This window comes from Lissotriton vulgaris, unplaced genomic scaffold (genome assembly GCF_964263255.1).
Source record: "Lissotriton vulgaris unplaced genomic scaffold, aLisVul1.2 SCAFFOLD_5694, whole genome shotgun sequence".
Classification (NCBI taxonomy): domain Eukaryota; kingdom Metazoa; phylum Chordata; class Amphibia; order Caudata; family Salamandridae; genus Lissotriton; species Lissotriton vulgaris.
The window spans coordinates 56,171-84,025 of NW_028255057.1; the positions used below are offsets into that span (position 1 = coordinate 56,171).

The window sequence follows — 27,855 nt, forward strand, 5'->3', positions numbered from 1 at the left end:
TAGTCGATTTCACTGATCATGGTAGATCCACGTTTAGGGCCATACGTCATTCCTATTTTGTTTGTGGTCATACTGCGTATGTCCGTTTGCCTCTAGATTGGGATGGTACCTGTTACATTGCATTCCTTCTGCCACCTGTTTTCCTAGCCCCTCCTGACTACCATAGAAACACCAATCTGGTTAAACACAGATACCAGAGAGATCTCCCACTTGTCGATTATACTGAAACTACATGGGAACAATATACAGATTTCAATAAAGGTTTCTTCCCCTACTTAGGTACTGTTTCAAATAGTAAACTAATTCGTAGATTAACTAGAACCCTCGAAGCAGTGGTACTTGAGACCACTTCAGCTCTAGGTAACTTAACGGAGGAACAGTCCGCTATGCGGGTTGTTGTTCTTCAAAATCGTCTTGTTATTGACGTCATCTTGGCAGATCGGGGTGGAGCTTGTAAGGTCATCGGGTCGAGCTGCTGTATTTTCATTCCTAATAACGCGCCAACCGTGTATAAAGCTATTACACGTCTCCATAAAATTGCAAGTTTAATTCATCAGACTCCAGGCACCTGGACTTGGTCTGGTTGGTTCTGGACAACGTTGTCAGCCTGGGGGTGGAAGATCCTATCCCTCCTAGGTATTGGCTTCCTCGTAGTATTCAGTTGTTGCCTGTGTCTCCAATGTGGTCCGGCGATTTGCGGCCTGTGTGCCACTTCATGTGTTCCGCATCCAAGTTCCCATTCAAAATGCGTAAAAGAAGAGCAAATGATGTTAAGTGAACAAGTTGATCAATTGATGAGAATCGATGTATCATGAAGGGTCCGTGGGGAACAAGGAGGGAATGAGGAAATATAATTTTTGATCGAGTAGTGTTCCCCAGCGAGTACCCCACCGTCTCCATGTACTAGCTTACAGTGCATGTAATTTCCCTCCTGTGCCAGCTACGAAGACGCAAATACATTTGCGTCCATCTTTAACATGTCCTCTATCAGATCCGCCATGAACGGATTGAATATTCAGTTCCTATATATGCCGTGCCACCGTCTTTCTGTGGTACACTTTACACGTTTTCAGCTCTGGCGAAGTAGGCCCAGATTATGCCATTGAGCCTTTTTCGAGTTCTTTCTTGCTTCCTGACTCCGAGGGCCTCAGCCCAGGCTACCTCTGTACCAGTGACCCCCACCTTACTCTTTGCGCGGCTCCGGCGCATAGCCTAGCCTCTGCCTGCCAAGACTGCATTCAACCTTCAAATTATCTGCTCTACTCCTCGAAAACACATTCCTGTCTCGCAGCTCAAGTAAACATCCTCCCAGCTGCAGGAGCAGAGGGCCCGGTCCTTCTGTCTCCGTGTAAGTAATTCATAGACTCCGTTGCCATGGTAGGCCCATGCCCCCTCACCTAGCAGACCGACACGTAGACACATGAACACGCACTCACAACCAGTATAGTGTAGTCTCCGCCCGAGAGACCTTTTCCCTTCCAGACATTAAAGTTCCTTAAACATATGATATCAGATATGATTTGGGATTAGGTTGATCTGACATCCTAGACTTATGTCTACACTTACACGACTTATGTCTACCCCTGTAGGGCTAAATGTCAAAGTCCCCTTCGCCCTCCAGTTATACGTCAGACTCACGTCAAGCTGCTGCGCGCGCATCTCTGCCATATATTTCTGCTGACATTGCAGGATTCTCTTATGGATCCACCTACTTATGACCTCATGATAAGTGACGTTTCTAGTACACGCCTATTGTAATGCCTTTTTTCATGACGTTTCCATGTTTTATCTCTTCTTTTCCAGTTGTTACGCCTACTATATGCTCATACATTGCAATGCATTGACTATATATATGTGTTTCTGTAAACAATATGTTGTCTGTCTGTCCCTTCCTGAACCCGCGTGGTGATGGAATGGTTATGCCACCTTGGCTCGAGCCAATAACCCAATTCCTTTAACAGGAATAAAACCCTTTTGAGTTAACCTCAATATCCCGGATTTTGCCTCTTATTTCTCTGAGTTATTCTTATTGATTATTGATTATAAATTATGTATTGGTAATCGATTTTACCACAGTTTTAACCCTTCCACGTCTGTGTCTATATTTGTATTTCGCAATGCTCACAGCTGCCCTTTCGGCTACAGCTGGATATGTTTCTAACTTGTCAGCAGTCCCTCCATCATCAGTTACCTTTTCAGAATGGCATATCCCATCCTTCTGTATGTCAGCACCTGGTTAAAAGGAAAGGTCAATCCAATTCATAAAAACAACATTAAAAGATATTTAACATTAAATCTTTATTCTACAACTAAGCATGACAGAATGAGCAAAAGAAACATGAATTAAGTTAGTCGCTACCTGTAACCTAAAAAGGGGAAATAAGAATGAATGATTAGATATATTCTACACTAAGCTCAGAACGCCTCACCTTAGACGTGTGTCTTTCCATCTCAGCAGCGGAGCTGATCCCTCTCTCTTCTGTCTCTCGTCTCGGGATTCTGCTCTTCCTCTATTGTTGACGAATACACGTCTGCACCGCTACCCCTCATCTACGCTGCCATGGTTCCGGAATAATCGAACCCTCTTCTGGACTCATTCTCTGACACTCCTGTATGATATCACAACAGGACCCTTAGTCACTTTCCTTCTTCGTTTCAGGATTTCAATTAGCAGATGGTACCAATCTCTCTCTGCACCAGCCTTTGGACCAACTTCTTCTGTGTACTTTACACGTTACTTTCTCCCCGTCTCACTGCTCGTTCCTTGATAATACAGAGCTCTCTTTCTCTATGGAAAATTCCGGTATGGGGCCGACTCCCACCGAATTCCTGTACCAGTCCCCGGCTCCCCACGCCTTCCACAGTGGCCACCTGAGTATTGCGTCTAGAGCCGGGGAGACAAACACAATCCTTCGATAAGGGCCAATCTTGACCGGTTCCTCACTAGCGAACAACAGGCTAGAATCTAAACACTACCTTTACCCTGCAAGCGCCTCGGACAGTCGAGGCAGAGTTACAAAATTGCTTCTCTCTAGCTTTCGGGCATACAGATCCAAGAAAACGGAAAAAGGCACTAAACCCTGTCAAAGCACATAGTTAAGCCCTAAAAATGAACGCAACTGCAACTAGGACTGAGATGGTAGTGGATTATAGTCACCACCAGTCTGAAAATAGACTAAAATTACCCTGTCGCTACAAGCACCTACCCCAAATTAATGTAGACTGGAGTGGAAATAGTAAATTATATTTATTTAGTGTCCAGCACCTACCCCAAATTAATGTAGATTGGATTGGGAATAGTGAATTATATTTAATTAGTGTCCAGCACCTACCCAAATTAATGTAGACTGGAATGGGAATAGTAAATTATATTTAATTAGTGTCCAGCACCTACCCCAAATTAATGTAGACTGGAGTGGTAATAGTAAATTAAGTTTAATTAGTGTCCAGCACCTACCCCAAATTAATGTAGACTGGAGTGGGAATAGTAAAATATATTTAATTAGTGTCCAGCACCTACCCCAAATTAATGTAGAGTGGAGTGGGAATAGTAAATTAAATGTAATTAGTGTCCAGCACCTACCCCAAATTAATGTAGAGTGGAGTGGGAATAGTAAATTATATTTAATTAGTGTCCAGCACCTACCCCAAATTAATGTAGACTGGAGTGGGAATAGTAAATTAAATTTAATTAGTGTCCAGCACCTTCCCCAAATTAATGTAGACTGGAGTGGGAATAGTAAATTAAATTTAATTAGTGTCCAGCACCTTCCCCAAATTAATGTACAGTGGAGTGGGAATAGTAAATTAAATTTAATTAGTGTCCAGCACCTACCCAAATTAATGTAGAGTGGAGTGGGAATAGTAAATTATATTTAATTAGTGTCCAGCACCTACCCCAAATTAATGTAGAGTGGAGTGGGAATAGTAAAATATATTTAATTAGTGTCCAGCACCTACCCAAATTAATGTAGAGTGGAGTGGGAATAGTAAATTATATTTAATTAGTGTCCAGCACCTACCCCAAATTAATGTAGAGTGGAGTGGGAATAGTACATTAAATTGAATTAGTGTCCAGCACCTACCCCAAATTAATGTAGAGTGGAGTGGGAATAGTGGAGAAGTGTGGCTCAATGGTTAGAGCGGCAGACCCTGATGCAGAGGTCTAGCCCGGGACCTTGGTTCAATTCCCCGCCTCGACGGTTCTTGGGCTCAAAATTCCACGGACCTGATAATTCTCGCCTTGGTGCCTATTCCAATCATGGAGTCCCACTCTGCAACTCTGGGCAATAGCTTGCTTAATCTCCACAACGCTAGGGATGCCTGGCCTCCACCTCGGGGGTGCCCAGGAGTGGACGCCTCACAGGGAAAGCCAGGATGGGTTCCACAGAGGTATTCGTACAAGCCCCTTGAGACCCTTGCGGGTGAGTAGTGCGCTATACAAGTATCAATTTACAATTACAATTTACAATTACAAATTAAATTTAATTAGTGTCCAGCACCTACCCCAAATTAATGTAGAGTGGAGTGGGAATAGTAATTTATATTTAATTAGTGTCCAGCACCTACTTCAATTTAATGTAGAGTGGAGTGGGAATAGTAAATTACATTTAATTAGTTTCTAGCACCTACCCCAAATTAATGTAAATTGGATTGGGAATAGTCCATTATTTATGACAATAAATACATTTCATACAATTTGTGTATTGTTGGAATTTTTCATTTTTTTATTAACATGACAAAATATAAACATCAAACATTAGTATCACATTTTTATTTAATACAAATATATATATATATATATATATATATATTCATATACTTGTTAAAATATTTTATGGTTAATGTTCCATTTAAAGTTTTTATTCAAATAGTACATTTTTAAAAAAAAACAAATTTAATGTAGATGTATTTTTTGAAATTATAAAAAAATATTTTCACAAATTATATACTATTTTTATATTGTCATACATGTTGGTTGTACATAATATTTTTCTATTAATATTAATATAAAAAATATCAATATTAATTTTTTTAACATTATATTTAAATGAAAAAAATATTTTCACACATCTTTATTTATATACATTTAGAAATACATTTTTGTTACGAATTTTGTACACATTTTCAAGATTTTAACATTTATAATAATAAATATTATGTATTTTATAATATTTATTTTTATAATTTTAGAAAATATGTAGATTTTGTTAAATATTTTAATACAAGTAAAAAATCACAATCTTTTTTAACATAGTATTCATTTTTTATTCTGTAAAGGATTATTTTTATACATTAAATAATATGTTTGTCATGTTAATCTTTTTATTTAGTTTTGGGTCATTTATTTTGTAACCGCTTTAGGCTGTTTTGTGTCATTTGGATGAAGTCGAGCTCGCGGTTGGGAAATACTTCACGTCGCTAAAGGTAAGGTTTGTTTTAAATGGTTTAAGTGTGTTTTAAGTTAATTTTGAGAGTAGTTTGGTACTATTTAGTGTTGTTAGAAGTAAGTTAGTTGTATTAGGCGCTTTGACATGTTGTATTTACGTATGTTGAATGTACATACTTTTTAGCGTTGTATAGGCTTGTTTGTAGAATTAGTGTTTCGATGTTTAAAGTTTATTAAGTGAAATCTAATGTTAGTATTACTTTTAGTAGGACTTTATGAGTTGTTTTATGTGGTGGGAATGTATGTTTTATGTATTTTTGTTGCAGGATTTTGTGATGTCGGAAGGAGTCGTATTTTTTTTAAAGAAGTGTTTGTTAGTTTTATTAACTAATGGATTTTTAACACTTCTTTACATTTTTCGGTTTTCCTGGAGTGTTTCTTCTACATTTTCTCATTTTTAGGGATTTTTATGGTATTTCGAACGAGCTTCGTAGAATGGATTATTCACTTTTGGGACAGTTGTATTTTTACATTTTTTTTGCGCACACTTTTTCTAAACTGGATTGTTTTGGTGGAAATGGATTCTACAGCCTTTGGGATATGCTTGGTAAGTGTTTGAAATTGTATTTCTTGTGGGTGGGTAATGTTATTATGATTATTGTTATGTTGTATTTATTTCAAATATTATTAATGTGTGCATATATATTTTTAAAAATATAGTATATATTGCACACAATAATTATTTTTGAGATAAAATATATGATTGTTATTTACATTGTATTGTTTGTATTTTGTTAAGGAATTGTTTGTTGGTTAGAGTAGTTTAGAGTAGTGTTTTGGCTATTATTTTGAGGTATTCTATGCCTTTTGTGCTAGGGTAGAGCTTTACTTGTTGCTCTAGGTATTTGTGCATTTGCTTGGTTTGCTTAGATGTTTTATGAGTTAGTTCAGTAATGGATTGTTCCATTCTGAAATCTTGATAACTTTGCTCTTTTTGGAGGCATTTAATAAATTTTTCTAAAGTTGGTTTTATTTATGCCTGTTGATTGGAGGAAGGCATTGTGCAAGCCTTCAACAGCGTTGTTTGTTTTAGATTCCCCATTTAAGGTGCTTCTGTAAACACTCCACCAGGGTATTAAGAATTTTGGATTTCTCCTTTGGCCAGATCTATGGAGCCTCCCTGCCCATGTGTCCTCAAAGTAGTCTAAGAGGGGACTTAATTTAGCTTCATTTTGTTTGAAATATATTTTATATTTATTTAAAATATAGATGTATGTATATTAAGTTAAATTTAAAAACATTTATATCGTTCATGCTTACCTTTGTGGAAATTCAGTCTTTGATTTTGATGTTCCTTACTTTTTCTTTACCTGAAAAAAATGGATTTATTTGTGTGAATTGTTCTGATATATTTTTTAGGTTGCAGTTACAGTTTTTGCTATAGGTTTTAGCTTAGACGTATTTTATGTTTTTATAAAAGTTTTTGGACATACTTACTTTGTTAGTTGTATCATGGTTTTCTGAGTTCTGTTCTTTGATCTTTGTTAGTAGAGTATTCTGTAGTGGTGCTACAAAATAAAAAGTAGATATGCATTAGTAATTGGATCATGTTTGTAATTCTTAACAATTTAGCAGTTAGTTTCAGTTAAATCATTTTATTTACTTACTTTTTATTCACTGATTTTTATGTTGGGTTTTGATGTTCTTGTAGGTGTAGTCGAATGTATCCAATGTTTAGTTGTGGCTTGTATTTTCTGTATTTTCTTTATCTGTAAAAAAAAATGCATTTATTTGCGTTAATTGATCTGATATTTTTTTTAGGTTGCAGTTATAGTTTTCGCTATACGTTTTAGCTTAGACTTATTTTATCTTTTTATAAAAGTCTTTGGACATACTTACTTTGTTATTTCTTTGTTAGTTCTATCCTGCTTTTCTGAGTTCTGTTCTCTGATCTTTGTTAGTAGAGTATTCTGTAGTGGTAGGAGATAATATAAAATAGATATGTATGAGTTATTTTACATTTTAATCTTGCCCAGCTGTTCTTTGGCAGCAACATGCCATTGATTCAGGTAAAAGCAACCACCTGCTGGCTCCAGATCCCATCCTCCTCGACCTTTCCGCAGCCTTCGACACAGTCTGTCATAGCACCCTATTACAGCGCCTCAGAAACATCGGAATCCAAGGAAAGGCACTGGAATGGATCACCTCGTTCCTCTCCGGAAGAACCCAAAGAGTCCGCCTCCCACCATTCAAGTCAGAAGCCACTGAAGTCATCTGTGGCGTACCACAAGGATCATCACTCAGCCCCACCCTCTTCAACGTATACATGAGCCCCCTCGCGGCCATAGCACACCAACACAACCTCAACATCATCTCCTACGCTGATGACACTCAACTGATCCTATCACTCACCAAAGACCCTAACACCGCCAAAACCAACCTACATGAAGGAATGAAAGAAGTAGCCGAGTGGATGAAGCACAGCCGTCTAAAACTGAACTCTGACAAAACAGAAGTCCTTATCCTAGGTACCTCCCCCTTCACCTGGGATGACTCTTGGTGGCCAGAGGCCCTTGGAAAAGCACCAATCCTGAAGGACCACGCACGGAACCTAGGCGTCATCCTGGACTCCTCACTCTCTATGAACAGACAAGTCAACGCCGTTTCATCATCCTGCTTTAATATTCTTCGCATGCTCAAAAAAACATTTCGCTGGATCCCCACCGAAACTAGAAAAACGGTCACCCACGCACTGGTCACGAGCCGCCTGGACTACGGAAACACCCTTTACGCCGGTACCACCGCTAAGCTCCAGAAAAAACTCCAACGCATCCAGAACGCGTCAGCCAGACTCATACTAGACATCCCGCGTAAAGACCACATCTCTGGTCATTTGAAAAACCTCCACTGGCTCCCCGTTAATAAGAGAATTACTTTCCGCCTCCTAACCCACGCACACAAAGCACTCTACAAACTTGGACCCGAATGCCTCAACACACGACTTTCCTTCTACACCCCCTCCCGCCAGCTACGATCCCCCAACCAAGCCCTTGCTACTATACCTCGCATCAACAAAACCACCATGGGGGGTAGATCCTTCTCCTACCTGGCTGCTAAAACCTGGAACTCACTTCCTACTCACCTTCGCCTCACTCAGAACCACCTAGCATTCAGAAAACAACTTAAAACTTGGCTATTCGATAAGTAATTCCCCACCCTTCTTCAAGCGCCTTGAGACCCTCTGGGTATGTTGCGCGCTATATAAATCATTTGACTTGACTTGACTTGACTAGATTTAATGACGGCCATGGAGGGGGGTGTGTCCAAGAAGATATGTCCTTGAACTTTCACCGCAGTAGCTGTGCAGTGTGTTACTGGGAAGGGTCTGTTGAATTTGCTGTCCTTCCAGGTATGGATAACGTTCTTTATGTACACTGGAGTTCCAACTGGCAAAGGTGGTCTTTGGTCATCTGCTGGAAGTGCGTTGGCGTGCTTATCTGCGACCTTGATGAACTGTTTAGAGAAAAACTTAGTGGCTTTTGTTAGCTGTGCAATATAGTCAGAGATTTCAGTTTGAGCAACTTCAGGTACACTTTCAGTTGGAAACTTGTGTTAGTTGGGGGCACAAATGTAGTCATCTGTCTCCCAGTCACTATTTGGTGTGGGGTCAAGTGGTGATCTGACCCTGGGGTATTTCTGAGGGCAAATAATGCTAATGGGAGACAGTAGAAACAGTTATTTTTCAAGGTGACACACAGTTAACTCAATTTGTTTTTGAGGAGGCCATTAAGGCGTTCCACAATACCATTACTTTGAGGGTGATAAGCTGATGAGATCCTGTGTGTTATTCCTAGGAAGGTGGTAAGATGGGAAAAGATGTTATTCACAAAGTGTGTCCCATTGCCGGATCTGATCCCTTTGGGAATTCCCCATCTCAGAATAACTTCACGGATTAGAAAAGTAGCTGCAGAGTTGGCATCACAGTGCACACAAGGGCCTGCTTGGATCCACCTTGAAAATGGACATACTACAACTATGAGACACCTGTAACGGTTGTATCTGTCAATCATATTAACATAATCAATGTGCAACTCCTTGAAGGGTTCTTGTGGTCAGGGTATTATAGAAGCTATTACCTTGAAGGTGGGATTTAGGGAATACTGCTGACACACGGTGCACGTGTATAGGTACATTGTGATCAACTCATGTTAGTTAGGAATGAACCAATCCTAGCGTATCTGGAGGGACATGTTGTCTCTGGCAGTATGTGATGGAAAATGTAGCTGGTTCAAGGCTATAAGTAGTAGTACTTAGTGCATGACAGGCTTCCCTGTGGATAGCTGTATGTATATAAAATCTGTACCTATCAGTGTGCATCCCCTATATTCCCACACCTTCTTTTCATGGTCTGGAGAATTTTCCTGTATCTCTCTTAGATGCAGGTGAGCTGTTTCTGTATAACCGCTAGATGGGTACAGGGTATCATAAGATGCATCTGTGTCGCTAGCTGCTGTGTCAGTCGTTAATAGATTTGTGGCAGGTATATTGTTTAGAGGGAGTTTGGCTGCTTCCTTGGCTGCCCAATCAGCCAAGGCATTTCCACGGGACACAAAGTCTTAAGAATTTTTGTGAGCTGCACATTTTACTACAGCGACTGCATGTGGTAGAGCTAGAACTAAAATCAGGTCTTTTAAAAGAGGGCAATGCATGACAGGGCTTCCATCGGATTTTAGGAATCCCCATCTGCTCCACCCATAATGCTGGAATGCACTGTTGTAATGACATAGGCTGTATCAGAATACACTGTAATTGTTTTGCCTGCAACCTGTTTAAGGTCCGCCCCCTGTGCTACTAGCTCAGCAGCTTGAGCAGAATAAATGGATGGCAAAGTTATCTGTTCTGTTATCTGCAAAGTATCTGAAGAATCATGCTGCATGGCTCTGACCACTGTGGCCTCTATATGTCATATTCCTGTGTCCTGATTCATTGTGGAAGATCCATCTACAAAATAATAAAATGCTATCTGGAATAGGGTCGCTTGGCTACACTCATCTGGAGTATATGTTGCACAGTCATAGGGTCACTATCTGCACCTTCATTGGGGGGGCAAAGAAAGTAGCAGGGTTGACAGTATGACACTTGACTACCTTGAGAGATGGTAGTGATAACATTACCTCATGGCCTGATACTCTGTGTTATTGTCGTCTTAGCCTTCTGAATTATTGCAAACACTGCATATTCTCCACACAGCGTCAGAGTTGAACCCACGACAATGGGGACGCTTTTCTCAACCGCAAAGGCTGCTGTTGCCAAAGCTTGCTCGCAGGGGTAATAGCCTTTCATAACAGGATCAAGTAGGCCACTAAAGTACGCAATTGGTTTGTGGCCTAAAGGATACTTTAGGTGAGGACCGCCGTCATCACCTGCCCATTGAAGTGGCAAAAAAGGAAAACCTCTTCAGTGTAGTCTGGTGTTCCCAACACTGGTGCATTTGTTATCTCATCTTTAGTTTATTAAATGTTTCTCGCATTTCTGCTGTGCATGTTATTCTGTCTTTCTGTGTCCTTGCCTGTTTGATGTCTGAGAGCAAAGGGGCTATCAGGGTGCTATAGTCAAACACCCATTGTCTGACATAGTTACATAGACCCAAAAATGTCTGCATTCCCTTAACTGTCTCTAGCTTAGTCATCTGCCTAATTCATCTGCCTAATTAAAGCTGCTCTTTTAGGTGTAACACGGCGGCCTGAGGCCTATAGAAATTGTCCGAAATAATGGAATTGTACCTGACAATATTGTATTTGTCTCTGTCTACTTTGAAGCCTTGTTGGGCGAGGGTGGAAAGCCGAGACACAGTGTCTTTTCCGCACTGTTCTTCTGTGGCACTACAAATTAGTACCGCTTTTGGCCGCCATAAGTGTGGCAGGGTATGCTCAGACGTGAGTCCCTTGCTCACTTTGCCATTGGATTCAAGCAAGCCGGGCTGAAGACGGCTGGAATGTCAGAAACCGGTCCTCGGAAGCTTGTTTCCGGTCCAGGGAAGGCATGGCTTGGCAGTTCGGGCTGGACTGTTCCCATGAGGCACAGGGTCAGACTGATTTGCATATAGCCATGTCTGAACTGGGGTGGCGGAGTGGGCTAAAGAACGGTGATGGATTAAACCCAGATCTTTTGACTGGGTGTGAGTGTTTGATTGATTCAGGTGCTCCGTCCATCACCACCCCCTTTTGTACCGCTCTTTTAGGTGTAACACGGCGGCCTGAGGCCAATAGAAATTGTCCGAAATAATGGAATTCTACCTGACAATATTGTATTTGTCTCTGTCTACTTTGAAGCCTTGTTGGGCGAGGGTGGAAAGCCGAGACACAGTGTCTTTTCCGCACTGTTCTTCTGTGGCACTACAAATTAGTAAGTCATCGACATACTGTGGTATTGTGCTGTCACTTTGAAAATTAGCGCGGTCATTCTTGACTGCTCTGTTGAAGACACTAGGGGACTCACAGTACCCTTGAGGTAAACAATAATGGAGGTAGTGGGAGCTGCGAAATGAAAATGCAGTCAAGTAATGACTATATGGGTGTAGAGGAATGCTAAAGAATGCATTATTAAAGTCTATGGCTGAGAAGTATTTAGCATCTGTAGGTATGTTAGTTAGGCTAACGGAAGCGTCAGGTACCACAGGCAATTCCGGTATCACTGTGTCATTAATGGGGCGCAGGTCTTGAATCATGCGCGATGAACTACTCTTGGCCTTCTTGACTGGATAAATTGGGGTGTTGCAGGGGGATACACCTGTGTAAATGACTCCCTGCTCTACCAATGCCTGAATAAATGGGGCGATGCCCTCCTCTGCTTCTTTGGAAAGAGCGTCTTGCTTTACCCTTGGTAGTATTTCTCCTTCCTCTAAGGTTATTCTGAATGGGACTGCTGTGTGGACGAGGACCACATCGTGGGGGCCTTTGGTCCACAAATCAGACGGTACCTGTGCAAGGTCATTGTCCTTACTAGGATCAAAAACAGACTTTAGTATTGTAGACCTTGTTTCCAGCGTTGTATACAATGGAATACTGTCTTGAAAAACTAACATTGACCTTGTGGGGTCATCGGCAAACAATTGGTCATCTGATACATATTTTAGCTTTATTTTGGGGTCATGAAAGATGACACAGGCCCACATCGTACAGGTGTAATCACTGGCCATCACCATCCCCCAGGTGGAAGATATCTCCGCAGCTTCCACCTCCAGTATGAGATCTTTACCTGACACTTCACAACTCAGCTTTTCTGACCAGGGGCTCTGGCGGCGGAGCAGGAAGTTCCTTGGCAATTCAACTAGCTTTCCTGTTAGCTCTGGTGTTCCTGCTATGATAGTACACACTGCTTTAGTAAAGGTTGGGATGTCTATAGGCCTAGGTCTGTTTCCATCACTGTCTGGGTGGTGCGTATCCACTGTCATAATACGTGTGCGAGACATTCCTGGCGTTGAGCAGATCATTGTCCCCTCCTCCTCAAAGTGGATGAACATGTTCAATTTTGCCATAAGATCACGTCCTAACAAGTTTGCTGGGGCCGTGGGGGAGAATAAGAGACTGATGTTAACGTACCTCCCCCCTATCTCCATCTCCACAGATTTGGTGATTGGAACCCTCATCACTTCCATGGAGAACCCCTGTGTGTCCATTGATGAATTTGACAGTGGGAGTCCTCTCTCACGGATACAGGGCCTAGTGACCCAGTGTCAATGAGAAAGCTGTATTCCCTGTCATTTATGGATACCGTCACAGTGGGTTCCTCGTCTGGCTTGTGAGTTATCGATAGTACTGGACACATGAGACTACTCTGCAGGCACCTTCATTGAGCATATCCTCCCACACACTCTTGCTGAAAGGGGTTTCCTCCTCTGACCGTCACCCCACTTTGTAAAGTCTGGTGTTGTGCAGTGAGCTGCATTGCCTGTTGCAGCCCATACTGCAGTTGGGGCATGTGTTGAGGCTCCATTTGGGGCTGTGGAAGATATATCACTTGTGGGCTCATTGCAGGCTGTGCCACAGTGCGACCAGGTGGTACCATTTGTTGGCCATATATTACCCCTGCCTCTTTGTGGTTCTTTTTGGTCCTACATTCTCTAATGAAATGTCCTGGCCTGTTACAGTAGTGGCATGTTTGCCCGCCCCTGAATGTGTTTTGCCTTTTTCCCCAAAACCTTCCTCGACCTCCTTGCTCCTTCCTGTTATTAAATCTGGGGGCGTATTGATGGGGTTGCGAGGTGTTGTTTGCAGGTGGCACGCCCAAAGACACTGCGGCCATCTGGGTAGCCGGGGTGTCAGTTCCTCCCTCTGTCCTCTTTGCTAGTGTCTGTTATAATGATTTAGCTGCTTCTTTCTCAATGGTATCCTTCTTGCTCTTTTCCTTGTGCTGTCTCCTTTCACAATAAGGTATTATGTGAGCCTGTATCTCAGTCCATGGTTTGGCTTCAAAGGCTACTATGTTGTCTAGTTTATCCGGCTCTTCAGCTGGTGATCCCTTATTCACTATGTTATGGAACAGTATTCATTCTGTCCAGTCACATCCCATCCCTCCCCGACCTCCTGTGTCCATTTCTCTTTCATTCTGCTTAGGAATTGTGCTGGGTCTTCATCTGGCTGCATTGTCTGTGCCACGAGAGATCCAATGTCTGGCCTGTCTGGGTGCATTTGTCTTAGTTGTGTCCAAACAACTCTCCTTCCTTTGTTGAAGTGTGCCCCATCACATTTTGAATTAGTCACTGTCACCTCATTTACTCCTTCTTTTATGAACAGTGTGTCTGTTTCTTCACCTATAAGGGAGCTTAATAAACTTTTGATGTCGCCTATTGCAAGGGGTATCCCTGCTGTGTGTTTTTTAAAAGCAGCTATCCACTATCCCCACCCCTTAGACAAGTGGTGGCAGCTGTTCTTTAGGATTTTCTTTATCCATCTGGGGCCATGGTATGTATTGGGGAATCCCCGACCCTTTAAATATTAAGGGCAGCTGTAGCAGGACCGTGCCCCTATGTCCAGTAGGGTGACGTGAGTCATGCTGTCTGGCATATCTTTGCCACATTCGCAGGCTGTCCTTCGTATAAGGATAATACCACTCTGAATCTCCTATACTGTGAATGATGCACATCTCCGCATTTGCCATGTCTCGCGGTTCACAAGAACCATCTCTGGCCATGGTGTCATTTGTGGTGCTAGTCCCTCTGTCCAACCTGCTAGATTGTCAGTAAAAGGGACAACATTGCACCAACTCTGTTCTTGTTGGGCCACTATTTTATTCGGTGTGAGGGAACTCACGGATTAGGCGTGCTGTGTCTTTTCTCAATGCCATTCTTCCCGTCATGTGAAATGTCTCCTGCTTCTCATAAGGGCGTGCATACTTTCCAACCAATCTCAATCTGTTTAACTCTCACTGCCTCCTCTGTAAGGCTTCAGCACCCCTGTTGGTATCTCCCCCTCACAGACAAATTGTGACTGTTCTCTATCATAGTCGTTAATGACGGACATTCTATTAGCATGCTCAGTAACATCATCTAATGCCCCATCTGATCCTATGTAAGATCTGTCTGTCCTCATGTCTTCTTCACCTAAGAGGTTATGTGCACGGAGGAAGTCCTCCAAGCTTTGGTGTTCCATCATCTGTGACCTGTCTAGTGTCAAGCGCACCCTCTATTTTTCCCAGGTTGTTCTTGTGTCCATCTGTCCATCTTCCCTTATCTTGACCCACTTGTTATCGCCACCCTCCTCTATCAGCCTCCAGCGTGCTGCAGGAGGTGTTTTTCGTGTAAAGGCTAACTTTCCTGTCCTCCTCTCACTCTTGGGGCTTGAATTCCTTGGACCACTGATGTTTTCCTAATAACACCTCCTCTCTGTGTGTCCTTTTAATCTAATTGTGGGTGCTGACCTTCACTATTATCTTTCTCAGTAGGCGCGGTTTAATCTTCTAAATGAAGTTTAAAGGTAGCATCCACTGTTCCTACACATTTACAGGTGTCGCCGCCCACATCTCCCGAGGTGTTTTAGGCAATCATGGGCATGGCGCTAGCCAGACATATTCACTGTGTTTGGGAGATGATTCTGATGGTGGGCTACACTCAGGGTCTTCATATCCTGCAGCAGGCAGATGTGAGGCGGTGGGTGGTGTGTTTAATGTATTAGCCTGCATGGTATACATGCCCTGTACCTTTGCAATGTTTAAACTTGCTTGAGCCTCTTGGTACGGGGTGTAGAAGCTGAAGGAGGGGACGGGGGCCTTGTCTCAGTCTCTGTCGGAACGGTATCTACACCTCTGATGCACAGGAGCATAATGACGAGAATCTCCCAACCCCCTTCTACAGCTTCCCAGCAGCACGCTCTCCGGCACGTGGCCTGCCAAGGAATCCACAGGGGGAAAGGGGATGGGACAGAGAAGAGACAGACACTCCTTGAATTCTGGTTTCGGTCTTGGGTCTTCTATCTCCTGCTATCTTCTATTCATGTCCTGCATGTGCTTTTTAGTGGAACTGAAAATAGCCTCCAGTTAGTGCAACTTCTTATTTCACATTCAGTATTTTACAATAATCATTACTTATTTCTCTAGCGCCTATCCCGTTCTTTGGTGACATGTGCCCCTCTTCTTTCTTCTGCACTTGTGTATAATAACCCTTGTCTGTAACTATAATCAAAACTGTTGTTAATGAAATATTATTTCTATAATGTCTTTTAATTTGTTCACACTCTTTCTCTCTTTCTACAGCCTCTTACCTACAAAGTGTACTGAAGACTCCTAGTGTTTCTTCACTACTATAGCAGGTAAGATCTTCTAACTTATTTCTTTTAATCCTGTTTTAGTAAACTAAGTGTAAATATAAATATTCTCTAGTAATGCACCTAATTGGACACAGTGTTTGATACATAAAAAGAAAAAGGAAAACGGAAAATGAAAGGCAGCGACCTCTCTCTGCTTTCTAAAATATTTGAGAGACGAATATATCCTAACAGAATTCGACTAACTATTCTTTGTGTGAGGAAAAAATGTGTTATAACATTGTATCATACTTTTACACCTGTAACTGAAATCTAAGGGTTTTCAAGACGCACCCCGTAAATATTTGCTTTACGAAATGCGAATCCCAAAGAATATTCACTTGAAGGGATATCTGAAAAAACGCTTGCTGTGCCTGCAATTATCAACGTAACTCTTGATATAAACGAGCGAGGAAGCTGCTCTTAAACTACTGAAATATCACACAACATCAAGGTTACAAAAGGTCGCGCCGCTCCAATCCGACGAACCTTCTTCTGCCGTGTCTTCAGGTGAAGGGCGCACTTCAGCAGGCGCTTCACCTGGGAATTCTTGATTGCTTCTCTGCACTGAAACACTGGACCGCTGACTCTCAGCGGCCATCTTAGACCGTCTTCTTTGTTTTAAGAACCAGGGAACCAATGAACTACACTCACTACGCCATTTACTTTTTTCGTTCATGGAGCAAATAGAACAGACTTGAGCATAGGTATTCAAGGAGGTTCTGACAGTCTCCTTCTCGTGCATTTCACAAAATACCCTCCACTGATCTAGGATGGTCTTCCTTTTTTCTAATTTCTTCCCATTATATTTGCTTTGTAAGAGGGTGGCTATATGATCCAACATTATGTTGTCAGATGAGCCCTTTCCGGGCCATGCATGTTCAAGTTTTGATGTTGCCTTATGCCACTCCTTACAATATTTCTCTATTTTGTCCTTTTCGCAAGTGAACACCTTAACCATGTGTTCTAAAGGAGTCCCCATTATTTATGCGGTGCACTTGGCCTCTGATTAGTCTTATATTTTCGCCTAACTTGTCCCTGTTATAAGTGTTCACTCTTCCTAATGATATTGCTTATTCTCAGTTCTATTATACTTCCCACCTGATACCCGTATCTAACTCGTGGGGTATTATGGTAGACTTCCTTCAGGCTATTCTCCTTGCTATTCATATAGGTAATGAGTTAATTTCTTGGGGGGCCTTCTAGGGGGTGTCTCACAGTGGGGTGAGCCACTGCAATAGGTTTTGTAGAATTCAAAACTAATTCTAAAATCTTAAGTGTGGAAAGGTCCTGTTCAGAATCACCTGCAAGAAAATTAAGGACGTTACTATCAAGACAATCTGTTATTTCTTCTATGGTGTGTGTACGTTGAAAATAGCTATTTAGGTCCTCATCTATACTGTTTCATACTTCTTCTAGCCTGCAATGTGTCAGTATGTGTTGTGGTGTTCATAAGGTTACTGTACACCACTCTTAATCACAGGCAGGAAGAGGGGCAGGCAAGATGGCCGCATTGTTATGCGGCTCTGCCAGCCACCGAAATAATCCTGCAATAATCCTTATCTCCCCAAACTATCCGTATTGCCAGTATTGCTGTGCTTCCTAAACAAGCCCGGCGCTATCTATTGGTGGTGGTTGCTGTCGTCAAGCTGCCCCAGAAGGAGGTTAACAACCGACCCCTGCCCCCACCATGTCTTCAACAAGGCCCCCACCACGTCTTCAACAAGGCCCCCCACCACGTCTTCAACAAGGCCGACGCTATCATCGCACCCCACCTGCGGGAAATCATCAACACCTCCTTCGACACCGCTACCTTCCCGGAGAGCTGGAAGCACGCCAAACTCAGCGCTCTACTCAAGAAGCCATCGGCTGACCCCACCGACCTCAAGAACTACCGCCCCAGCTCGCTGCTCCCATTTCCTGCAAAAGTCATCGAGAAGACCGTCAACAAGCAGCTGGCCGCCTTCCTCGAGACGAACGGATCCCTCGACCCCTCACAGTCTGGCTTCCGGGCCAACCACAGCACTGAGACCGCCCTGATCGCAGTCACAGATGACATCCGAGCGCTGCTCGACAACGGAGAAACAGCGGCCCTCATCCTCCTCGACCTATCTGCGGCCTTCGACACTGTTTGCCATCGCACCCTAGCACAACGCCTCAGCAACGTCGGTGTCCAGGATTAAGGCACTGGAGTGGATCATCTCCTTCCTCGCCGGAAGAACACAGAGAGTCCGCCTCCCCCCGTTCAGATCTGAAGCCACCGAAGTCATCTGCGGCGTCCCTCAAGGCTCCTCACTCAGTCCAACCCTCTTCAACATCTACATGAGCCCCCTCGCAGACATCGCACACCAGCACAACCTCAACATCATCTCCTACGCCGACGACACCCAGCTGATCCTCTCCCTTACCAACGACCCCGCCACCGCCAGAGCCAACCTTCACGAAGGGATGAAAGAGGTAGCCGAATGGATGAAGAACAGCCGCCTGAAACTGAACTCGGATAAGACGGAAGTCCTCATCATGGGATCCTCACCCTCCGCCTGGGACGACTCCTGGTGGCCCCCCGCCCTAGGCAGCGCACCCAAACCAACAGACCATGCACGCAACCTGGGCTTCATCTTGGACTCCTCCCTCTCCATGACCAGACACGTCAACGCTGTCTCCTCGTCATGCTTCAATATCCTGCGCATGCTACGTAAGATCTTCCGGTGGATCCCCACCGAGACCAGGAAGACAGTCACCCAGGCCCTCGTCACCAGCCGTCTGGACTACGGCAACACCCTCTACGCCGGAACCACAGCCAAACTCCAGAAGAGACTCCAGCGGATCCAGAACGCCTCAGCACGACTCATCCTGGACATCCCCCGTCGCAGTCACATCTCCGGACACCTGAGAGATCTGCATTGGCTCCCGGTCAACAAGAGAATCACCTTCCGTCTCCTCACCCACGCACACAAAGCCCTACACAGCCAAGGCCCAGGATACCTCAACAGCCGCCTCAACTTCTACGCTCCCAAACGCCAGCTCCGTTCGACCAGCCACGCCCTCGCCGCCGTCCCCTGCATCCGCAGAGCCACCACAGGGGGACGGTCCTTCTCCTACCTCGCTGCCAAGACATGGAACTCCCACCCCACCCACCTCCGCCTGACCCAGGACCACCTCGCCTTCAGGAAGCAACTCAAGACCTGGTTGTTCGAGCAGTAGCGGACCCCCCCCCCCAGCGCCTTGAGACCCTCTGGGTAACAGTGTGCTATATAAATACGATGATTGATTGATTGATTGAACAACGATTTTACCGGAGCTGCACCCAGGGCGAAATGGCGGCCTCCTAGGACTGTGACAAGGTGAGCCGAGAAGCGGAGAACGGAGCACGATCGTGTCACCCCAGTGCCTCCTGCTCATATCTCCCGGTGTCTGTGCAATTAGATGTTCCAGGTAATCGATGGCCTCGCCGCGGCCTAGGTGGAAGACCTGGTGACTGGAGCGACCGCACTTCCAGGAGTACGCAGCACAGAAGGACGCAGGCTGCTGCGGTGACCCGGGCTATTTGAGACTACCTATGCCGATGGAGGCGCGCTCCGACGAGGTCCCGCCGTAAGAGCTGCGGTGTTCACACCGGCGATGATCAAAAGACTGAGCTGCCTTCTACGGAGTGCTATGCGTGCCTCCTGCGCATTAGCATATTGAGCATTTTTCGAGACATCCAGACTGCGGGGTGAGTGTAACGAGACGGCGCTGACAAGTATAAACGTGAGACGGGAAAATCAGGTGTTCGTGGGCTAAGATGGCAGGGTTGCCTGCGGCAGTGAATACTAGACGCAATGTTATTGCCTGCGTGTTCCCCACACTGAATTGTGAGTGGCTGATCTGAAATTGTAAACTAACTAAATGGGGACCGCTGATACCCGGAGCTTGTTCCCAAGCACTACCGGACGAACCCGGGCAGGTCTTGACTGACTGTAATATGGCGCCCATACAGGACTTGCTAGACCTTAACATGGCACCCGCCGCATAGGGAGACAGCATGCAGGTTTGGGACAGACTTCCACACTGGGTAATTTCATACAGTCCTGCTCGGAGTTGTTGACCAGCAGCAAGCAGGAGCTTTGAGATCTCCAACCCATCGGTGGAAATGGGTGCCAGCTTTGGATTTTGCAGGTGTTGAACCTGGTCCCCAGTGTGGGGCACATGATTGTTTCTTCTGAAGGAGGAAAGCCCTCCGGGAAGTGGTGGAGTGGCATCATTATGGAGGTGCCTGGGGACCCCCTACACTCTTTATTCTAAGCTGAAATATTTATTACAGAACCCTATCAGGACAGTGCCTGACCTCAAGATGGCATCTGGTTTTTGTTCTGACTGCGGTATCTCATCTCTCATCTCTCCAACTCCCCCGCTTTATTATGACATTCTCTGATTGCACCTGATCATTATCCTGACAGCAAGCTCTATATACGATGCTCGGTGGAGCTGCTCGGTTCAGCTATAGAGGAGTCCGGCCCGGTTTCATCTCCTTGGCCGTCACCTACCCAGCCGGACATTGGGCACAGTTCCTCCCCGTCTCCCTGTTTTTCTCACATCCCTCCCCATACGAATTTCTGTAGCTTTGCTTTCTTTTTTCCTATGTTTATTTGCTCTTGGAACAAATGTAACTTGTAACCTGTAACTCTGATCATCATGTAAATATTGCCTGCACCTGTCTAAAATGACGGCCGCAACAAACCCTCCTGCGTCTCTCCTGACCTTATCCCTCACCTCCCCCTACCCCCTACCCCTCTCTGCTCTACTCTTCTCCATTTTCCTTCTACTGACCTTTGCCCTCAACACTGTCCTGGCCCTTAGTCCCCACCCTGTTTATATGCGAATTTTCACTCGTCAATTGACATCTAGCTATTTTGTCTGATGCCCGATGGTGCTACCTGGTTTAGCTATAGCTAAGTCCCTCGTTGGACGTCACCTACCCAGTCGATCTTTAGACAGACTTCTTTTCATCTCTCTTGTCGTCTCCTCCCGCATCCTCCCTCTATTTATGTCTCTCCTTCTCTCCTCTCTCAATGTATTGAGACTGAACTATTTTGTCTGATGCCAGATGTAGCTACCTAGTTTAGCTATAGGGGAGAAGGGCAGTGGTTTCCCTCCTTGGTCGTCACGTACCCAGTCAGTCTTTATACAGGCTTCCATTCGTCTTTCCTTTTTGTCTCTTCCCTTATCCTCCCTTTCTCACCACCCCTGCCCCCTCCACTACTTTTCTCTCTCCTTTCTCTCCTCTCCCAATTGTATTGCCTATCTTTTTGATTTATTGGGTAATTGTTGAACTTTTTCTGTTACATTGTTGATTTCTCATGTAAAGCGCTCTGATACCTTCGGGTCTATACAGCGCTATATAAAACTCTTTAAATAAATAAATAATCACTGTAATGTGGAGGACACTGTCTTTGTGTTTACTTCTTTGGGACCAATCTTTTTAGTTATCGGACAGGAGTTTGACTGTCACATCAGTGTATGTTGTCAGGAGACCCAGCGGTCACATATAGTCAATACCTCGGCGCTCACAAACCTCTAACATTAAAGGGTTATCGGATGGTATTGGGATTGCTAGCCAACAAGGTTCAGTGCCCCCAGAAAGGGCCACAGGGAAACCGTTCTAGAAATGAATGATTAATTCGGGAATCAGTTGTGGTTGGGTACCTATGCGCCTTTGAGACATTTGTCTAAAATAAATAATAATTTTCCTGAACCTCTACAGTATTTTACACAATTCAGAAACCCTAAGTATAAAGAGCAAAAAACTACAAAATGACATTAATGTGTGTCCTTACTTTGTTTCACATCTGCATAGACATATCAATGTACTCTAAAACGTCATACTAGGGCACAAAACTACTGTTACTGCTGCTGCTGCAACTGGTGGCTTCTCCCGAACTCACAAGGAGGATAACTTCACTGCCTGTAACTACAAACTGTGACTTTCAGACTTAAAGTCTGAGATGACTTGAGGTGTTCTGCCCACGCTCAGAATAAAGTTCCAATGAACACCAGGTTTTCACCTGTTTCTTTGCTACAACATCAGAATGTACGAAAGTCCTACTCTTTCCTGACCACTTCTGGCGCTTTTATCCGGGTCCCTTAGTACCTTCCGGACTTACCACCGGAGCGCTAGTTCTTGTTATTGTGTCAGTGCACAATCATGCATGCATTACCTCACAGGTGAACATTAAAAAAAATAATTCAATAGGTCGCATTATACTGTCAACAGGCTACCTGTGAGGTATAAGGGACGACATTTGCACTGTTCTCGCCTTTGAAGAATGCGAACTCCCAAGCCCCACCAACCCTGGAGGAATGTGAAGACTTTCTAACCGGTGTCTTCTTACTTTCTTTTAGCTGCGCAAAACTATTTCCATAAGGACAGGCGGTGCCCAGGGTGTGGCAGGAGGCAAGAAGAAGTCGACGTCCTGGCTCAAGCTCGCCACGATGTTGACGGGAAAGGATCAACACAGGGGCAGGTTGACAATACAATATGGTTTAATGCATTAATCAGCTGGGGAGATCAGCCAGGCTCAGCCGAGACTGGAATCAGATGTCCAACGAACAGTTCAAAATCAGTGGCTTATATACTCTAAAACCACAACAGAAAAAAGTTACAAGCAGAGGATTTACGTCACAAATGAGTAGATTGAAATCAGCAGTTACAACAATTTCTTGGAAACATAGCACATATAGATATGGGCCACATGGCCCTTGCATCGCATATTGGCGGAAACCTCCTCTGTGGTTTTTCAATTCTCAGGCTTTAACCGTTATTAACAACATTTTGCACACATCAGTTTCCCTGCAAAGAGAGTGATTATATTTTTGTCTAACGCTTTTTGGCCACGCTTATCTGACCTATGACCTGTGGTTTCATCCAACATGCCTAGCATCGTGTAAGCGTGAATTGTGGTTTTCAACTGAAGCGACATCCATGTCATTATGAGCAGCGGCAAGGCTTGCACCTCGGTCAGCTCATCATGTGTGCGTACCTCATCTTAAGGCTGCAGCCAGTAACAGAGGTCCTAGAAGTACAACACGGTGTATGTTCTCAGGAGACTGCTCAACTTTACAAAGCAAGCCATCCCTTTTTATACAAAAAATTGTGCTTCAGGCAAACATTGTTAAAGGCTTACTGTAGTCAGGAGTACCCAACACCGGAGCCGAACACAATGCATCACGCAATTCAGAAAAACTTTTCTGACAATCGTCAGACCAAGGAAGAGGATTCGGTGTATCCTTACAAGTCAAAACCAACAAAGGCTCCGCCAACAAAGAAACATTTGGGATCCATTGTCTACAGTACGATGTGATACCCAAGAAAGCATGCACTTCTCTCTGTGTGCTTGCACAGTCATTTGAGCAATCGCTCAAATTCGTTCTGGGGTCAACCTTCTTCCGTCCTTCGACAAGAGATGACCTAAATAGGTCACTTCTTGGCGACAATACTGCAACTTCGAAGGTGACACTTTAGGATGCAAGTCAGACAAATGTCGCAACAAAGAAAGAGTAGCTTCTTTACGGTTTGCTCATCATCAGCGGCAACTAACAGATCATCCACATACTGAATAGGAGCAGCACCAGCAGGCAATACAAGAGAATCAAGCTGAGTTTTCAAAGCCTGACTATAGATAGAGGGACTTTCGCAGTACCCTTGAGGAGCGCGCCTAAATCGGAAGCTTCATCCTCCTAAAGAGAAACCAAAAATGTCTCTACTCTCTTCGGCAATTGGAATGCTAAAGAAAGCATTCTTTAAGTCTATAACTGAAAACCAGGCTGCTGAAGCAGGAATCAAAGTAAACAAAGCAGTAATGTCCGGAACAACAGGAAACTGTGGCACTACAATCTTATTAACCTCTCGAAGGTCGATCACAAAGCGATACACAGGCGGCTGTGACAAGTCTGTGCGCTTCAGAACAGGCAAAACAGGACTGTTACTCACATTACCTCTCGTTTCTTCAATCACATCTTCCTCAATTAAATCATAGATAATTGCCAAAAGTGCTCTTTCACCATCACTAGAAATTCGATATTGGGGAATACGTGGCAATTTAACATTCAATTTGAGCGTCACAACATATGGGGGAATCTCCAAAAGACCCACGTCATTAGGACCAGTAGCCCAAAGAGTATCAGGGAGAGAACGCAATTCCAGTGGAAGCCGATCTTTAGACAGATACATCGGAGAGATCGCTTTCTTACCCAATGTAAGATGTACTCCCGAAGGAGAACAATACAATGTCGTATGCAATCTCTTTAACAAATCCAGACCCAACAAATTCTCACCACAACCTGTCGTCAGAATGAGGGGTGCTTCCAATTCACAAGGTCCGCTTCCAGATTATCTAAAATCTCTGTATCAAAGCTACCATGTTGGGGCCATCGTAAGACACCATCTTTCCTAGCATAGCGGACCCATACTTCATTAAACGTAATGGGGCCCACGCCATGTTTAGAATAGAGTTCATAAGTCGGAGTTCCAACCAGAGGTATCGGACACGAGTCCTCCAATCGGGAATCCCTGTTGCAACCAAAACAAAACCAAGTACTAAATTTGCTGCGACTAGGCATCTTCGCTCACTAATCGAGCTTCAAACTTCAAGGGGCTGTCTCTATCGATACACTCTTAAATATACAAGATCCTCGGTTTTTGAAAATTGCAATCTTCAAATAAAAACTAAGGACCAAACAAACTAAGAACCAAACTAAGGACCAAGCAAAACTAAGAACCAATCAAACTAATGACCAAAGAACCAAAAACTAAGGACTCAAAGAACCAAAGAACAAAGGACTGGGAGCGACCCACTTATAATTAACTGAATTGTCTTTCACGTCACCAGAAGACCCGACTATCGTCTCGCCTTACAAAGCTTCACAAAGAGGGGTCCAAGACAAGGCGACAGTCAGGGCAGCAGTCCTTTCGTAGCCGTCTTGAAAGCGGGAAACCTCGTGGAAAAGACCTTCGGTCCACGTTTTCAACATGCAGGGGTCGCTGAAGTGGGGGCCCTCCTCCAGAGTTTCCTCACAAAGCTCCTCATGATCCTTGGGCTTGGACCGGTACCGCTGAAGTCTCCCCACACTGGGCACCAACTGAAGAACCGGGATTTAAACCCAGCGGCGCCAGGGGCACGCGCAAAGTATTCGGGTTCACCTGTCTTAGAATACAGAGACACGGGATACTTCTTGGTGGCGTCAAAGATCAAATTTATTGGCTGCAGCCAGTAACAGAGGTCCTAGAAGTACAACATGGTGTATGTTCTCAGGAGACTGCTCAACTTTACAAAGCAAGCCATCCCTTTTTATACAAAAAATTGTGCTTCCGGCAAACATTCCTTATTTACAGTTTGACCACTCACATGTTTTCATGACAAAAAGCATTGCATGATGACAAACCCATTTTTCAGTTTGTCCAGTCCATAATTAATCATCAAACAAACCCAAGATAAACATTCTTCTTTAGACAAGCCGGACAAACCCATAATAAAAAGGATCACAACTCACATCATAAATAGACCATAAAGAAAGAAACAGAAACAGATAGAAGTAGGATAAGGCATGTTTGTGTGTGGTAAAACTTTACAATGTCCTGTGCTCTGATCCTTAATCTTGATCAGCTAAAGGGCAAGAACTGGTTTGGCAAGGTCAGCTTCAGGCAACAGGGTCAGTTCACTCAGGTCAAACAGGAGTCAGCACAAACTCAAGCTAAGGTGTACGTGTCCTAGAGACTTGTTCAGCCACAGTCATAGGCCTATGTGAGGGCAACCACAAAATGGCTGCCATGCACAAAATGGAACCCAAGGGTTCAGAACGAAATCTCTAAATACATAGTGAATCCATTGGTGTAACATGATGGAAACACTCGTACTTGCCGAACTCACTAGTTATGATCCGCTGTTACCAAAATCGTAACGGAACCATGGCATAAATGAAACGGGTTCAGAATTCACTGAACCTCATTAATCCATGTGTGCCTGCATTAGTAACAGATTACAGAAGACATGATTGACACCTTCCAGCTCAGTCTCGCTAGCAGATGGGCTTGTGGTTTGTGGTTTTTGTAGTTTTCACGTTTAAAACTCTACTGGTTTCCCGAGTCTGGAAGAAGATATGATTTACGCTTCATACAGTAGCTTATCTTTGTGACTGCAGGACATTTCCTGACCTTTCAACAAACTGTGTGACCTGATAAGTTCAGCTAAACTCATTGTCCCTTGTAACATGCTATTGTCTGGCCTATTTCCGGTGCAGAGGCCTGGGCCTGTATTTCTACTGAGGCCTAAAGCTGCTTTTAACTTGAAACATCTGGGTAGAAGTTGCAGGCCTTAACTCTGTGTGTGTTTGTACAAAATCTATCCTATTGTTCCCTATATGAAAGCGCTGACTGTAGTTTCTCTGGCTGTTCTACATTTTAGGCCTGCATGGTTCACTCTGCTCTGCACTATTTGGAGTAATATATGCTTGTTTCAGACATGGCGGCTGCAGACCCCAGAGCCAGACTCCAGGAAGAAGCTACCTGCTCCATCTGCAGGGAGCTCTACACTGACCCCGTGACCCTGGACTGCGGACACAACTTCTGCCTCTCCTGCTTTGACACATTTAAGAGGAAAGAGGACCTGGAGAAAGCCTGCCCGGAGTGCAAGGAACGCTTTGACCCGGAAAAGGAAATGAAACCGAATAAGAGATTAGCGAACATAGCGGAGATGGTGAAGGAAATGCAAATCGCGACAGGAGGCCTCTGTGCGGAGCATGGGGAGCGGCCGACACACAGAGAGCACTGTGTGATCCCCGTGAAGGATGCGGAGCAGAAGTACAAGGTAAGAGGCGCTGGGGCAGTGCCAAGAAACCCTCACGGGGGATAGCGTGCTTTACACATTCACATAACATGAAGTTGTGTTATTGTTTGCACACATGCTTAAAGTTTACTAACGCATCATCATCATTACACATTCACAGGCATATCAATGCAGTGCTGTTTCTCTCTTGTGATGTACATTGCTTAAATATCCCAATAAATATCAGCTCATTCTAAAGTTGACAGTGAAATGTGCTTTGCTATATTTTGCTACTAAACAGGCATGATGATATGAATCACCTTGTTCACACAGCTAGAGGGGAAATAATAAATGATATAATGGCCACATATGACCTAGGTTTTGCGAATATGATGTGCACCACGAAGATTGAATTTTATGGCAAGACCGGAGGCTCCTATTATGCATTCTAATCTTGCATTTATTATAACAGCAGCCAAACAAGTGAAAACCACAGTTCCCAGAGGGCCAGGCGGTGACAACTGGGCCATGGGAACGAGAAAACACAATAGTACAGTAGCCAATCACAACAATGAACACAGATAAGAGACCAAAATGTCTGCGCAGCTTCCTCTTTTCTTGCTGCTCGCAGTCAGATAAGTGTTGTCTTATCTTTGCTCTCAGTTTTGTACTATTGTGGTTGAATATATTTTTATATTTTTTTTATTGCTTGTATTTTATTACTATCGTATTTCCAGCGCTTTCCCTGTATCCCGCTGCGGCGCGCCTTGCCGGTTCGCGCTTCACGCGCTGTCTGTTTTTTCACCTTCGGCCGTGTTTGGCCTCCCATCTGGTTCCACCCCCTCCTCTTACTGTCCGGTGGTTTCTC

General features: G+C 44.1%; 1 pseudogene; it reads right to left on the reverse strand.

The window, feature by feature from the left end:
- Positions 1 to 13,237: 13,237 nt before the first annotated feature.
- Positions 13,238 to 26,420, reverse strand: LOC147659259 (uncharacterized; annotated as a pseudogene).
- Positions 26,421 to 27,855: the final 1,435 nt, after the last annotated feature.